General features: G+C 49.7%; 1 non-coding gene across 1 annotated transcript; it reads right to left on the bottom strand.

The window, feature by feature from the left end:
• Positions 1-9,609: 9,609 nt before the first annotated feature.
• Positions 9,610-9,774, bottom strand: LOC114694401. The gene has a single exon (XR_003734699.1). It is a non-coding gene; the product is annotated as a U1 spliceosomal RNA (small nuclear RNA).
• Between the last annotated feature and the right edge of the window lie 5,150 nt (positions 9,775-14,924).

A 14,924-nucleotide genomic window follows, 5' to 3' on the forward strand; every position in this document is an offset into this window, starting at 1 on the left:
TATGGTTACCTCTGCCCGAAGTCCACTCACTTCTCACCTCAGCATCACACCAAGGTTTGCATCACCACGCCCAGCTTTGTCAGCCTGAACGGAAAGATCGTTCTCACACATGGGACAGTGTGGGGCACTCTGAGGACAAGTGTGCTAAGAAAAATAAGCTAGTCACAAAAAGACACACACCACGGTTTTCCCTATACTGGGGTCCCTAGAATAGTCAACAGTCTTCCCAACACAGGAAAGGCAGGGGGATTGCTGTAAGTTCAAGGCTGGCCAGGGTGACGTGGGGGAGATGATGTGAAAATACAAAGCAACACAGTTGACTGGGGGACAGGAGGGAGCATGGGGACTCCAGGGTGGGAGGGGTGGGCTGGCACCTATTCTTCAACCCATGTGAGATCCAGGTTTGTAAGCTCAACAGATGAAGTGACAGTTAGTGACAGTGTGCAGTTCCCATGCCAGGGGACCCCTAGACATCCAAAGGTGATCAGTTGAGTCTCTCTGTGTAGCTCAAGCTGGCCTAGAACTTGTAATCTTTTTGCTTCTGCCTCCGGAAGGCCAGAAAGACCACTTTAAAAAACAAAACAAAAACTGTAGCCCAGGCTGGCCTTTAGTTCACTGTGTAGTTAAGGATGACCTTGAACTCCCGATCCTCTTGCCGCTGCTTTCTCAGTGCCGGGATTGTGAACATGGACCATCGGTCCCACCCTCACCCTTATCGTATGCAGTGCTGAAGAGATCGAGTGCAGGGCTTGATGATTGCTCAGCAAACCCTCTACCAACTGAGCTGCATTCTCTCCCCATAACCATTCTTTTCCAAAGCTTAATGAATTGTGGTAGTGCACACATAACAAAAATTTTCCTTTTAAACAGGTACGGTGAGGCCCATTTGTAATCCCAGAACTCCAGAGTCCACGGCAATAGGAGTGAGAGATCTAGGGCTAGCCTGGGCTACAGTTCGAGACTCTGTCTCAAACAACAGAGTGGTCTTCGGGAACTACTTACTCTCAAATCCTAAGGCTGATGCTCACAGGCTGTGTGGCCTTAGCTAAGTTGCTTTCCCTCTCTGTCTCATTTCTTCCACTCACTGAGGATGCCGGCAGCACCTAGGACAAAGCATGTCCTTAGTGCCATCAACTACTATTATTTCCACCTTAGTTTCTTCGGAGTGAGGCTGGCGGGAGAGGGGAAAACAACAGCCTACTCTTCTCTGAGGTCCCAGTGTTTCCCCCAGCATCGACCAACCCAGTGGCCCAGGGAAGGGTTGGAGAAAAAACAAGAGAGCCAGTCAGCCAGACTCCATCCGCTGTGTGACTCAAGACCAGTAAGTGGGGGCTGGAGAGATGGCTCAGTGGTTAAGGGCACTGACTGCCCTTCCAGGTTCAATTCCTAGCAGCCGCATAGCAGCTCACAACTGTCTGTAACTCCAGTTCCAGGGATCTGACACTCTGACACAGGCATATGTGCAAAACATCAATACACACACACACACACACAAGAAAAAAAAAAAAAAAAAAAGACTAGTAAGTGTACTTCTCTGTACTCGAATTGCCTGTCCACAAATCAGGTAAACGCCTCCTATCTTACAGGCAGAAGTCAGGATTAAAAGAATCAGTAGAAGGGACCACAGTTAGGCTCGTTGCAGATCTGTCCCTACCGTCTTTCTTCCATGAAACTAGGGCTGGGGGGCCAGAACTGTGCTGGCTCCTTTCCCAGGCTGTTGCTAGTCTGCAAAGGACCAGAAAAGGCTGTCTCCAAGGACTACCGCTTTGGTCCTCGTGACCAGGATGAAAGTCCTTAACAAAAGGCCACCCTGGCTTCTCATGTTGTCGGAAGAGCCTTTGCCCTCCACTCGGCAGGGGGGTCAGGGAGATGCCTGGAGTGATAAACAAAGAGAGAGAGAAAATGAAACCCCAAACATGTTTACTCTGAGATGAGAGAGCATTTGCTCCAGGCTGACCGCAAGGGCTTGTGTGTATAGAAGCCACATGTCTGGGGACATGCTGGAATGTCACAAATTGCAGGGACAAGCAAAGGCTTCTAGGACCAGGGCAGGCAGGATCAGGACTCCACCCTGGAGGACCCTTCCTGGTGCCTTCTCTGATTCCCAGGTGGGTTCATAGCCAGGACTCCTTGACACTCACACACCCAACGACAGCTAACCTGAGCCAACCCTGGCGATGTTCCATGTTCCTGTGATGGTTTCTGTCCACTGACCCTGTCTCTGTCCCTCTGCTCTGGAGGACTACTGTGTTACCTTTGCTCATACCTTTGCTCATCCTCAGGTTAACAGTTTAGCTACAACTTAACCTTTTTTTTTTTTTTTTTTTTCCCAAGACAAGGTCTCTCTGTGTAGCCCTGGCTGTCCTGGAACTCGCTCTGTAGACCAGGCTGGTCATGAACTCACAGAGATCCTCCTGCCTCTGCCTCCCAAGTGCCAACCCATCCTTAAAAGTGTTCAGAGCCAGAGAGATGGCTTCAGTGGATAAAGGCAATTGCCACCAAGTCTGACGACCTGAGTTCAATGCCCGGGACAATATGGTAAAAGAAAACTGACTAATGAAAGCAGTCATCTCACCTCCACGTGGGCTCTGTGGCACACATGTGCCCCAGCACACACACACACACACACACACACACACACACACACACACACACACACACTATATATATATATATATAAATAAATTTCAAACAACAACAAACAAGAAACCACTGGGGTGCCTCGTCTCCTGAGAGCCCTTGCTAACCCCACGCCTTCACTGCCTGCTGCAGTTCCACATAAGCTGTTGTACCCACTAACTCACAAGCAAGGCCAGTTTCGTGCCATCCTGTTGTGATCAAAGATGTGGACTTGGGAGCCAGCCTGGCATGTTTGGATCTTAGTGCCCCAGCTGAGTGACCTAGAGAAGCATCGCTTTATGTCTATAGTTCTCTCTCTCTCTCTCTCTCTCTCTCTCTCTCTCTCTCTCTCTCTCTCTCTCTCAGATGGTTTAGTGGTTAAGAGAACTTGCTGCTCTTGCAGGGGACCTAGGTTTGGTTCCAACACCCACATGGTGGCTCACAGCTGTCTGTAACTCCTGTTCCAAGGGACCCAATGCTCTCTCTGGCTTCCATGGGCACCAGGAATGTATGTGGTACACAGACAAACCACCCATACACATAAAATAAAAATAAAACGTCTGCTGTGTGGTGGTAGCACATGCCTTTAATCCCAGCACTCGGGAAGCAGAGGCAGGCAGATCTCTGTGAGTTCGAGGCCAGCCTGGGCTACCAAGTGAGTTCCAGGAAAAGGCGCACAGAGAAACCCTGTCTCCAAAAACCAGCATGTAACAAACGGCCTCTGGTGCTTCGTGAATGTCCTCTTTGCTGACCCTGCTTCCTCCCTCTCATCCCCGCTCCCATTCACCTCCCCCTTGCCCAAGTTTGTTCAAATCTAGTAAATGTTCCTTTATGGATCTGAGTTTGCATCCCCAGCAACCATGTAAAAAGGGCTTTAGCAACACTCACTCATAGTCCCAGGACTGGGAAAGGGAGGGAGGCCCCAGCCAGGCAGTTCAATCCAAAAGCACGCACACACGGGCACACGCGCGCACGCGCGCCCACACACACACACACACACACACACACACACATGCACACGCACACGCACACGCACATGAATGTACACTCTTACATACACTGCACTGGCTAGGTTTTTGGTGGTGGTGGTGGTGGTGGTTTTTTTTTTTTTTGTCAACTTGAGTTGTCTGAGAGAAGGAAACATCAATTGAGAAAATGCCTCCATCACATGGTCTGTGGGCAAGCTTGTGAAGCAATTTATTGATCAATAGTTGCTGCGGGAGGACCTAGCTCACTGTGGGCCGTGCTGCCCCTGGGCTTGTGGTCCTGGGTGCTTTAAGAAAGCAGGCTGGCTGGGAGGTGGTGGTGCTCGCCTTTAATCCCAGCAGAGGCAGGCGGATCTTTGTGAGTTCGAGGCCAGCCTGGTCTACAGAGTGAGTTCCAGGACAGGCTCCAAAGCTACACAGAGAAACCCTGCCTCCAAAAAACAAAAAACAAAACAAAACAAACAAACAAAACAAAAAAGAAAAGAAAAAGAAAGCAGGATGAGCAAGCCACGAAGAGCAAACAGTAAGCAGCACCCCTCCATGGCTTCTGCTTCACTTCCTGCCTTGAGTTCCTGCCTTGACTTCCCTCTGTGATGAAGTATAACCCGGGAATTGTAAGATGAATCCAACCCTTTCCTCCCCCGGTCACTTTTGGTCGCGATACTGTATCACAGCAACAGAAACCCTAACAAAGACACACATGCACACAGACACAGACACACAGACACGCACACTATCAATCTATTTGGAGCTTCACCTGTGCTGGTTGCTCTGTCTCACTGTCACCCCTATCTGAGTGGGGCTGCTTCACTTTGTCACTAACAGTGCTGCAGTGAGTGTCTCTGCCCAAGCTCCCCCAGGAGTGGAACTTTAGGTCCTGAGACCTAAATGCTCACTCTTCAGCTCAAATACCACCCAGTTGCTTTCCAGAATATTTATTAAGATTCCACAGTGTCCCGGCGGCTTCTCCTCTCCCTGCCCGGTCACCAACACTTGCAAGTATTATAACTTTTAGTTTGCAATGGGTCTGAAGTTGTGGCTCACTGTTTTGATCATTGCTAGCTTCCTGTCCATCTTCTCTGCTACAGTATAAGTCTGTAAATGAGTGGTCCATGGCCCCCAGAAGGCACTGCCATGTCCCAGCTACCTTCCCAATGTCTCCCACATCCATCCTTTTGTTCACCCTTCATATGGAGAGTGAGTGGCTTACATGGGCAACCCTCCTCAGCACTAAGATCAAGACCCTGCTGTGAGGCCCATGGGAACCAGGGATGCTGGACAGAGAGGTCCATGGGGACCAGAGATGCTGGACAGAGAGGCCCAGGAGGACCAGAGATGCTGGACAGAGAGACCCATGGGGACCAGGGGTGCTGGACAGAGAAACAGGGGTTGTGCTCAGGAAGAAATCTGCCATTTGGGGACCAGAGCCTCGATCCCCTACATACTTCCCCCTACCCCTCACCTGCCAGCTCTGCTTCAGGCTTGCCTTCCTCATTCAGAAAATGGGACTTAACAAGAGTATTTTCAGGTTGAGATGAGCAAATGGACTGGTGAGGAAAAACTTCCTAGACTGCCAAGCGCATCTGGGCAGACAGCCAGGACTGTGGAGAAGGATGGTGCTAATGGCCTGTTCTAGGGCAGTTTAAACCTATGGTTCTCAGCATCTTTGGAGGAATGAAGCTCTTCACAGCGGATCTGCTGGGTGTGGAAAGGGATGAGGCCCCTTGGGAGGTGAAAATGGAGCCTAAGGGAGGCTGTTCATCTTGTTTTCCAGACTGTTGGGCCTGCCTGGGTGACAGGAGGGTCAGGAACAGAAGCTGATGGGGGGACAAGAGCCTGTGTTCAGTCTCCAGCATCCTCCCCCAACAAGCCTCCAATAGACCCAGAGGCCAAGGAGCTGGGAGGGAGGGATGGGACAGCCACTGTACCAGCAATGAGGACAGAAGAAGCCACTGCGACAAGAGTGGGAAGTGTCTTCACTTTGCTAGGACTGAGATGTCCGCCTTTCCAGTGGTACAGCCTGGGGTAGTACACCAGGCTAGCACTGAGGCACTGGGGCGCTGGGCTCCGGGCATCCTTATATCCTGTTGCTTGGTCACACACTCTCAAGACACAAAGGACAATCTGTTTGTCCTCCAGACAGAGAGAAGAATGTAGGTGACCTACTGCCTTTCTGTCGAAGGTGCAATGTGGCCAGCCCCAGAGACTGTCCAAAGTGACGGTTGTGTGTTTTTGAGGGGGGCGTTGGTTTTTTGAGACAGGGTCTCTGTAGCTCTGGCTGTCTTAGAACTTGCTCTGTGGACCAGGCTGGCCTTGAACTCACAGAGATCCACCTGCCTCTGCCTCCCTAGTGCTGGAATTAAAGGCGTGTGCCACCATGGCCCAACCCAAAGTGATCTTCGGTTCTTAGTACTCATGCCCCAGTACAGTCCCCTCTTGTGTTGAAAAGGGATGATATAGATAACTGTCTTAGCTTCTTTTCTATTGCCAATAAAACAGCCTGACAAGGCCACTTATGGCCAGGTGGTAGTGCCACACACCTTTGATCCCAGCACTAGGGAGGCAGAGGCAGGTGGATCTCTGAGTTCAAGGCCAGCCTGGTCTACAGATTGAGTTCCGGGACAGCCAGGGATACACAGAGAAACCATGCCTCAGAAAAACAAAAACCCAAAACAACAAGAAAAAATACTTTATGGGAAAAAATGTTTTTATTTCAACTCATAGTTCAAAGTTCACATCATCATTTCTGGGCATCGTGGGGGTAGGGGGATGTGAGTGGCAGAAAGCACAGGAGTGAAGGAGTGAGGCAGCTGGTCACACACATGTGATAAAATGTACACAGCTATACACATGCACACACGGACAATGCATGCTTGACCGGCCAGATCCGAGTAAGGGCTGTGGCTTGCAGTGTGTCAGTTTTCTGGGTCTGACATCTTTCTGTGCTCAGCAGGCTGTCCCACTGGGGAAGGCTGAGTCGAGAGCACACTGTTCCTTGTCCCAACTGTGCCTTTTACGTTGCCATTTCCTGTGTCTATAATTAAATCAAAACAAAGAATTGTTTGCTTGGGTTTTTTTTTAATTACATTTATTTATTGTGTGTGCATGTGCCACAGCCAACATGTAGAGGGAGGTCATACACGTGCATATGCCTGTTTGAACATGTGTAGGTGTGCATGCCCTGAGCACTGATGCTGGGTGTCCTCTATTATTAATTGAGGCAGGATTTCTCACTGAACCAGGACTTCACTGATTCCGGCTGGTCTAGCTGGCCGACTTGCCCCAGGGATTTCCTAACTCTGATTCCCGAGTGCTGGGATTACAGTTAACCTTGAGGCTTGCATAGCCCTAAGTGTGATCTGTGGGCATTTGAACTTGAATCCTTGTGCTTGCCGGGCAAGCGCTATATCCACGGAGCCGTCTCTATGGCCTGGTCACAAGTTTTCTGCTGCTTCTGTTTGATAGGGAAGTCTGTGTTAACTTCACCCTGAAGCGGGTGGACTCTCCACCGCCAATGCCCATGACCCTTTGTTTAGTTTCCCCTGCTCAGAGAGGCAGTGCATGGTGACTGTTGTCCTTCCGGAAGCAGCTCTTGACTCTTCTTGGCACTTCAGAGCTCAACCTTCAGGTCACCAGGACTGATAACCAGGAGCTGTGTGTCCTGTGTCCTCTGCTCCCGTGAGTGGAGCTGAGGGCACCTGCCTTGAAAATTGCTGGAGTGCTGCCACTTCCTTCCCTATGGTGCCCAGGCTGACAGCCCAATTCCACCCCAATATTCAAGTCCCCATCTCCAGGTCCACTTCCCTCTAAACCAAGTCAGAGCCCCAGGGTTTGAGAAACAAAAACCCGGCTGTGGCCCCAGGAACAGAGTGTTGGTGCCTATACTGTGGAGGGGAGTTTCCAGAGTCCTGCTCCTGCCTGTATGAAGCAACAACCAGAGGGGAGTTTCTGACCCCAGACACAGGACCCAGAACCCTCAGGCGACAGTTCTCTGTCTCTGTCCTCCCGCAGTGACCAAGGCCATATCTTCACCTTTCGCCCCAGACTCTTCCTGCTTTGAGTAATAAAGTTACCCAATAAGGATTGTGGTCAGTTTCTTATCATGCTTGCGGAGGAGGCAGTGGACACTCATCAGGCCCTTCCAGCTCCCAGGGCCCCAAGTGACTTCCCTAAGGAGGACATCCCAGTTTCACTGGGGACCACTCCGGGTAGCTCCCAAACCTGAACCAGGGTGTCATGAAGGTGACGAGTCTCAAACAGTGTCCTGAGACCATGTCATCATCGGCAGCCGAGCACAGGCTGGAAATACAACCTTCTGCTGCTGCCTGAGATCTCTGCAGAGATCTCTGTTCAGTGAAGCTGGGATTCTTCTTCTTCCTTTTTTTTTTTTTAATTTGGGTTTTTTTGAGACAGGGTGCTGAGGGATGTCTTTCTGTACGCTGTGAATATATGTTGTTCCCATGGTTAATAAATAAGCTGTTTTGGCCCATGGCAAGGCAGCTTAGAGGCAGGTGGGAAATCCAAGGAGAGAGACATGAATGAGAAATGTGGAGTCAGGGGAGCAACATGCCAACAGACCGATAAAGCCACAGAACATAGATTAATAGAAATGCATTAATTTAAAATATATGAGACAGCTAGCAAGAAGCCTGCCATAGGCCATACAGTTTGAAAATAATATTAAGCCTCTGAATGATTATTTTATATGTGGCTGAGGGACCTTGGGGTGGGGCAGGACCAGAGGAATGCAGGACCGTGGGGTTGGGAGGGACCTGAGAAAACTTCGGCTATAACAGGGTTTCTCTGTGTTACCCTGGCTGTCCTGGAACTCACTCTGTAGACCAGGCTGGCCTCAAACTCACAGATCTGCCTGCCTCCTGAGTGCTGGGATTAAAATTTTCAGCCCCCACTGCCTGGCTGAAGCTAGGATTCTTGACTTTGCCGTGGAAAAAAATTTCAGGACACGTTGGTATGAGTATGGAACTGCAGTTTATTGGGAAGAGGTCTTTTTAAAAAGATTTCTTTGAGCCGGGCGTTGGTGGCACACTCCTTTAATCCCAGCACCCGGGAGGCAGAGCCAGGCTGATCTCTGTGAGTTCGAGGCCAGCCTGGGCTACAGAGTGAGTTCCAGGAAAGGCGCAAAGCTACACAGAGAAACCCTGTCAAAAAAAAAAAAAAAAAAATCCTTGTTTTTATTTGTTTGTCTACACATATGGTCAGAAGAGGATGTCAGATCCCCTGGAATTGGAGGCACCGATGGCTATGAGCCACCAGGTAGGTGCTGGGGACTGAACTCAGTTCCTCTGCTAGAGTCTGATGAACCATCTCACCAGCACCTAACAGGAGATCTTAACACAGATTTGAGCACACGGGGTTAATGGAAAAGGAGATGGGGCATAAGTCACACCCAGGTTCTGCTGCGCTCTGAGTCCTGCTTAAGGGCCTTCCCAGTAGCCATGTGAAGGATTTCTGTGGCTTCTAAAGTCACATCTCAGAGCTTCCGAAGGGGCCTTTTTTCCACTTTCTCTTTTTAGAAAATAAACGACAGGGTGGTTCCTCAGGTGCTTTGGACAGGATTGCAACTTGATGAGGAGAAACCCTCGGTCACAAAGGTTATACAAGGGGCTAAGGCACGCCTTTTTACCGTAAATGGAGTTTACAGTCTGGCTTGTGAGATTCCTAGGAAATTACATATTTACAGGTGGGAAAAGAGAATGGCTATACTTGGTCATAAAACATTATTGGCCATAGACCTGTAGACTCTTGGGCACAGCTCATTGACATTTCAACATTCTTTTTTCTTTTCTTTTCTTTTTTTTTTTTTTGGTTTTTTGAGACGGGGGTTTCTCTGTGTAGCTTTGGAGCCTGTCCTGGATCTCGCTCTGTACACCAGGCTGGCCTCGAACTCACAGAGATCTGCCTGGCTCTGCTTCCCAAGTGCTGGAATTAAAGGTGTGCACCACCAACGCCCAGCCAACATTTCAACATTCTTTTTTTTTTTCTTCAGGGAAGAGCGCGAACGCAGTCCCCCACTACCACAAATTATGCAGTTGAGTTTCCCCGCATTTGGGGAAATCACAGGGGTCAGCACATCTGGATTGCAATGGATAAGCCTTGCCCTGGGAAAACCACCTTTGTGATCATGGTATCTTCCCTGCCAAGTAAGTATTCAACATTCTTATTTGAAATATTTTTATATAAAAGGATCACCATCTCTTTATAGACAAACTTCATGTCAAGTTTTGTTAATTATGCTGGCATTTATTTATTTATTTATTATTCATTCATTGATTTATTTAATGTGCATTGATGTCTTTTGCCTCCATGTATGTCTATGCAAGGGTGCCAGATCCCCTGGAACTAGAGTTACAGACAGGTATGAGCTGCCATGTGGGTGCTAGGGATTGAACCCCAGGTCCTCTGAAAGAGCAGCTAGTGCTCTTAACCGCTGAGCCATCTCTCCAGCCCCTGTGCTGGAACTGTTAACTCCCAGTGGTGACAGACTTCAACCAGACCCTGGGATCGGGGACTCCCTTCCTTGCCATGTTATGCTGCCTCCAGTAGGCCCTGAAGAGCGCCAAGCAGCAGGGCCTGGAGAGCACTAGGGAGTGAGTCCAGCTGTGGACACATGATGGGCCCCACCCAGCATCACTGTCCTTGTGGACATCTTCTGCATCCCTCCAGGATGCCCTTCACCAGGGTCAGGGCACGGGGTATGCCAGGGCTTCACAGACAGCAGACTATACTCAACAGTGCTGATTATGATTCTAAGGCTCTCGGGGCCAGAGCCCTGTCCTTACTCCAGTTGTGTCCCGGAGTCTGGCAAGGGCCTGATGCGTGGTAAGAGTTCGGTTCTTGCTTGTTGAATGAATGCATGAATGAATGGTGACCAAGTGAATGAGGGAACAAATGAGGGTTCGAATATGTCGTCTATTCCAGCTGTTCAGGACAAGGACGCATCGCTGAAGGCCCATAATGTGCCAGCTGATTGGGTTTGGGGAAGACAAGTGACAAGGTAGAGCTTGTGCCCTGAAGAGCGGACGGGGAGAGAGACAGGCAACAGCAGTCGCACACAGACCTCCTTTCAAGCCATGCATCCACTCCAGCGAGTCCTCTGCCCCTTCTAGGTGTGGCTCAGCTCAACGCTACGGCACCTGGGTTTGTGGAAGCTGAGTACTAGGGCATGCCCACAAACCTCATCTGGTGACCACGCCCTTGGGTGACATCCTCCCCAAAGTTTAAGCAGGGCTGTGCTCTCTTCCGTTTCTAACCGACAGAGGATGTCCAAGGTGACAGCGTGTGTGGGTTGGTGTCACATGAAGTGGGACAGCCATCTTGAGAGGAGCCCTTGCTGGCCTGAGGGAAGCAGGCACCTAAAGAATAAGAGACCATGGGACAAGGAAGTGAGAGAGACCTTTGGCTAACAGTTGGATTCTGTCAACAGCCTTGTGAGCTTGGAGGAAGATTCTCCTCCCTCGTTGAGCCCCAAGTGAGACTGCAGCCCAGTCAGTATGGCCAGCATTGGGCTTACTGCCTTGTGAGGTCCCACGGTGCAGGAGGGCTCCTGGCTGAGCTGTCTGTGCTCACGAAACCTCCCGACCCTCAGAAACTGTGAGATAGCAAATGTCTGTTGTTTTAAGCTGCTAAGCCTGTGGCCACCTATTCCGCAGCAGCTGGCCACAGATCCCTCATCCCATCCTCCTTAGAGATGTGGGTCTATCATCCCATCCTCCTTAAAGCCACTGATCCATCATCCCACCCTCCTTAAAGATATGGATCCATTATCCCATCCACAGCCACGGATCCATCATCCCACCCTCCTTAAAAACATGGATCCATTATCCCATCCACAGCCACAGGTCCATCATCCCACCCGCCTTAAAGCCATGGATCCATCATCCCATCCTCTCTAAACACCCTCTTCCCAATTTAACTACCTGGATGCCTCTTCTTTGGTGGAGTAGGCATGCTGCCCTTGGCTTTCCCAGAATTCCTTTCTTTTTTTTTTTCTTACATCCTCCATTTTCAAGTGGGAAACCAGTCCCCCAGTTCCACTTTGGTACATTTCATCCCTGTGAAGCTGCCTTTGCTCTGGGAAATCCAGGCCTTGACACAGGACCCTGGAGTCCATCAATCAGAAGTCTTCATTCATTTGGCTATGATTGAGCAGCTCAAGGCTGAGCAGGTGGCCCAAGCTGTGCTCTCAGAGTTAACTCTGGACTTTCTCCCACAGTTGCTAAACAGATAGAACATAGTACCGTATCTCCAGGTCATTTGTGCTACTGTGGGGGGGGATGTATGTATGCACCTTAGCCTGGGCCCCATAGAAGGGAAAGTGAATGGAGACATGAATGGAGACAAAGGTCTCACACAGGATATTGCTCGCCCGAGCACCTGGATGCCATCAGGCCTGAAAGTAGAGATCTACCCCAGGATGTTGCCCCGATGCGAGACAATGCATTCCATTGTTTCTTTGAGCTTATTGAGTCTAGTCGCTGTCGGCAGATGAAAAAAAGTCCACTTTGGTGCCCATATCTCTCTAAATATAAAATCCAGTAATACCCCTTGTATTCGTCAGGTTTCTATTGCTGTGGTAAAAACCATAACCATAACCAAAAGCTTACAACTCTCAGGTCACACTCCCGATTGAAGTTGCAGCACAAGAACTCAAGGCAGGAGCATGAAGCCAGGAACTAACGCAGACGCATAGTGCTGCTTGCTCCCTTGCCTCCTATGGCTGCCTCAGCCTGCTGTCTTACACAACCCAGGACTGCTTGCCAGAGGTGGCACCATCCACAGTGGGCTGGGTCCTCCTGTACCAATCACTGATGAAGAAAATGCCCCAGGGCCTTGCCTACAGGTAATCTGAGAAAGGCAACCCTTCAATTAAGATTTCCTCTTTTAGCCGGGTGGTGGTGGGGCACACCTTTAGTCCCAGCAATGGGGAGGCAGAGCCAGGCGGATCTCTGTGAGTTCGAGGCCAGCCTGGTCTACAGCGTGACATTCCTCTTTCCAGATGACTCTAGTTGTGTCTAACCAGCAGGCCCTCCTCAGGGTCACCTTCCTTGGCCCACAGTGGCTCTTCCCTATGTCTGTCCCTTCCACTCAGCATCTGCTCCTCCCACCTCTCCTGGTCTTTAGCGTTCCAAACCTGAGTTGTTCAACTCAAGCAAGGCTTGAAGCACTCTTTGAAAGGAAATTACAGGGGTTGGGGATTTAGCTCAGTGGTAGAGCACTTGCCTAGCATGCGCAAGGCCCTGGGTTCGGTCCTCAACTCTGGGAAAAAAAAAAAAAAGGAAATTACAGGCATTTTATCAGGTGAAAGCAGGATGATCAGCAGTTCAAGACCCACCAGGGCTACCTACTTAAGACCCAGTCTCAAAAAAAACAAAAACGAAAAAACAAGGGTCTGGAGAAATGGATTCTCAGTGGTTCAATTCCCAGCACACACATGATGACTCACAATTGTAAATCTAGTTCCAAGGCTTTCAATGCCTTCTTCTGAACTCCCCAGGCACCATGTGCTCACGTGGTATACACATACATACATACATACATACATACATACACACACATATATACATATATATATATGCATACACATACATGCAGGCAAAATACTCATGCACATGAAATATTCATACACGTAAAATAAAACCAATAAATCTTGAGGCAGGAGAGATGGCTCGGCAGTTAAGAGCACTCGTTGCTCTTGTGGAGGACCCAAGGCCAATTCCCACCACCCGCAACCATTCACAACTCTGGTTTGAGGGTATTCAGAGCCCTCTCCTGACCTCCACAGGCACCAAATAAGCATGTGGTATGCATATGCAGGCAAAGCAGTCATAAATCTAATTTAAATGTTTTAAGAGAAATCTTACACACACACACACACACACACACACACACACACACACACACACACGCGCGCCAGCATGATGATGGCTCAACAGATAATGACCGTTCACCATGCAGGCCTGACAGCTTGAATTTAACTCCAAATCTTAATGGTAGCAGGACAGAATTGACTCCTGCAAGCTGACTTTGACTCCATCGTACCTTTTATTTACAAAAAAATAAAATAAAATAAAAACCGTGCGCATTAAAAAATAAAATAAAAACCTTTATTTTTGTGTTTGGTATGTACCCAAACCAGACCAAACCAAAAGTACCTTTTGAGTCAAACTGCATAGAGATGTCTCAAAGCAAGGGAGTTACTGGGGAACACTGAACACCAGCGTGTGTGGGGACCTTATCAAACACTGTGCTATTCACCTGCAGTCCCCACGCAATGGCCAAGAGGCAATTGAGGCCGCATTTTTCAGTTAAGGGACTCAGGTACAAAGGAAACTCTTATGACTTATTGGGGGGGGGGAGGGAGGGAGAGACAGACAGACAGATACACAGAGAGAGAGAGAGAGAGAGGGAGAGGAGGGAGAGAGAGAGGGAGAGGGAGAGAGAGAGAGAGAATGTACTAGAACAATGTTTCTCAAACTCTAGGGACCACTCACTTCTCCTGGGTGGCTTGTTTTGTCTGGTGGAACTCGGGGCCTTGTGCATGCGAGGCCGGCAGCCTAGCACTGAGCGGCACCCAGGGCTGTGCTTTATTAAACAGACTGCTCTCCTCCCCGACCCTCTCCCTGATTTTTGTTAGCTTAGTTTTGTTGTTCGTCTTGAGAGCAAACCCTCTACATAACTGAGGATCTCCTTGAAGTTTTGAATCTCCTGCCTCCACATCTGGGTGCTGGGATTGCAGGTGTGCACCACCACATCGGGTTTATGGGGTGCTGTTGACAGAACCCGAGGCTCTGCCCCCAGTCTCTGACTCAGCCAGTAGATACACGCACTCCCCCACCCCTGCCGCGTCCTTCCTCCGCCCCCCTCCCCCACCCATTGGTCTCACTCCCACATGCTGGTCTTGCTGCTTTCTAAGTGGGTTGAAGCAATGTCACAGGGCCCTCCCCAGAAGGCAGGCAGACGCCGGTGCCAGCTCCTGGACATCCCAGTCTGCAGAGTCATAGTCTGAAACAAACCTCTCTCCTCCATCATTAATCCCAGGAACAATGTCACAGCAACAGGAAGTAGCAGGCCAGTTCATGGGGGCGGTGGGAAGGGAAGAGGACACAAGTGTCCACGGCTCTAATGCGCTCTTTGTATTGCTAACAGCATTCTAATCGCTGGTGTCTGGATCACACTTTCAGAACCGCTGGAGAAATGGTATTAAGGAAATTACAGAGCCAGCAAGGGACAACCCCAAGGCACACTCCCGCTAGCCCGGGGGAAGAGCCAACAAACTGCTGCTGGGTGTGTGGCCACAAG

This window comes from Peromyscus leucopus, chromosome 20 (genome assembly GCF_004664715.2).
Source record: "Peromyscus leucopus breed LL Stock chromosome 20, UCI_PerLeu_2.1, whole genome shotgun sequence".
Taxonomy (NCBI): domain Eukaryota; kingdom Metazoa; phylum Chordata; class Mammalia; order Rodentia; family Cricetidae; genus Peromyscus; species Peromyscus leucopus.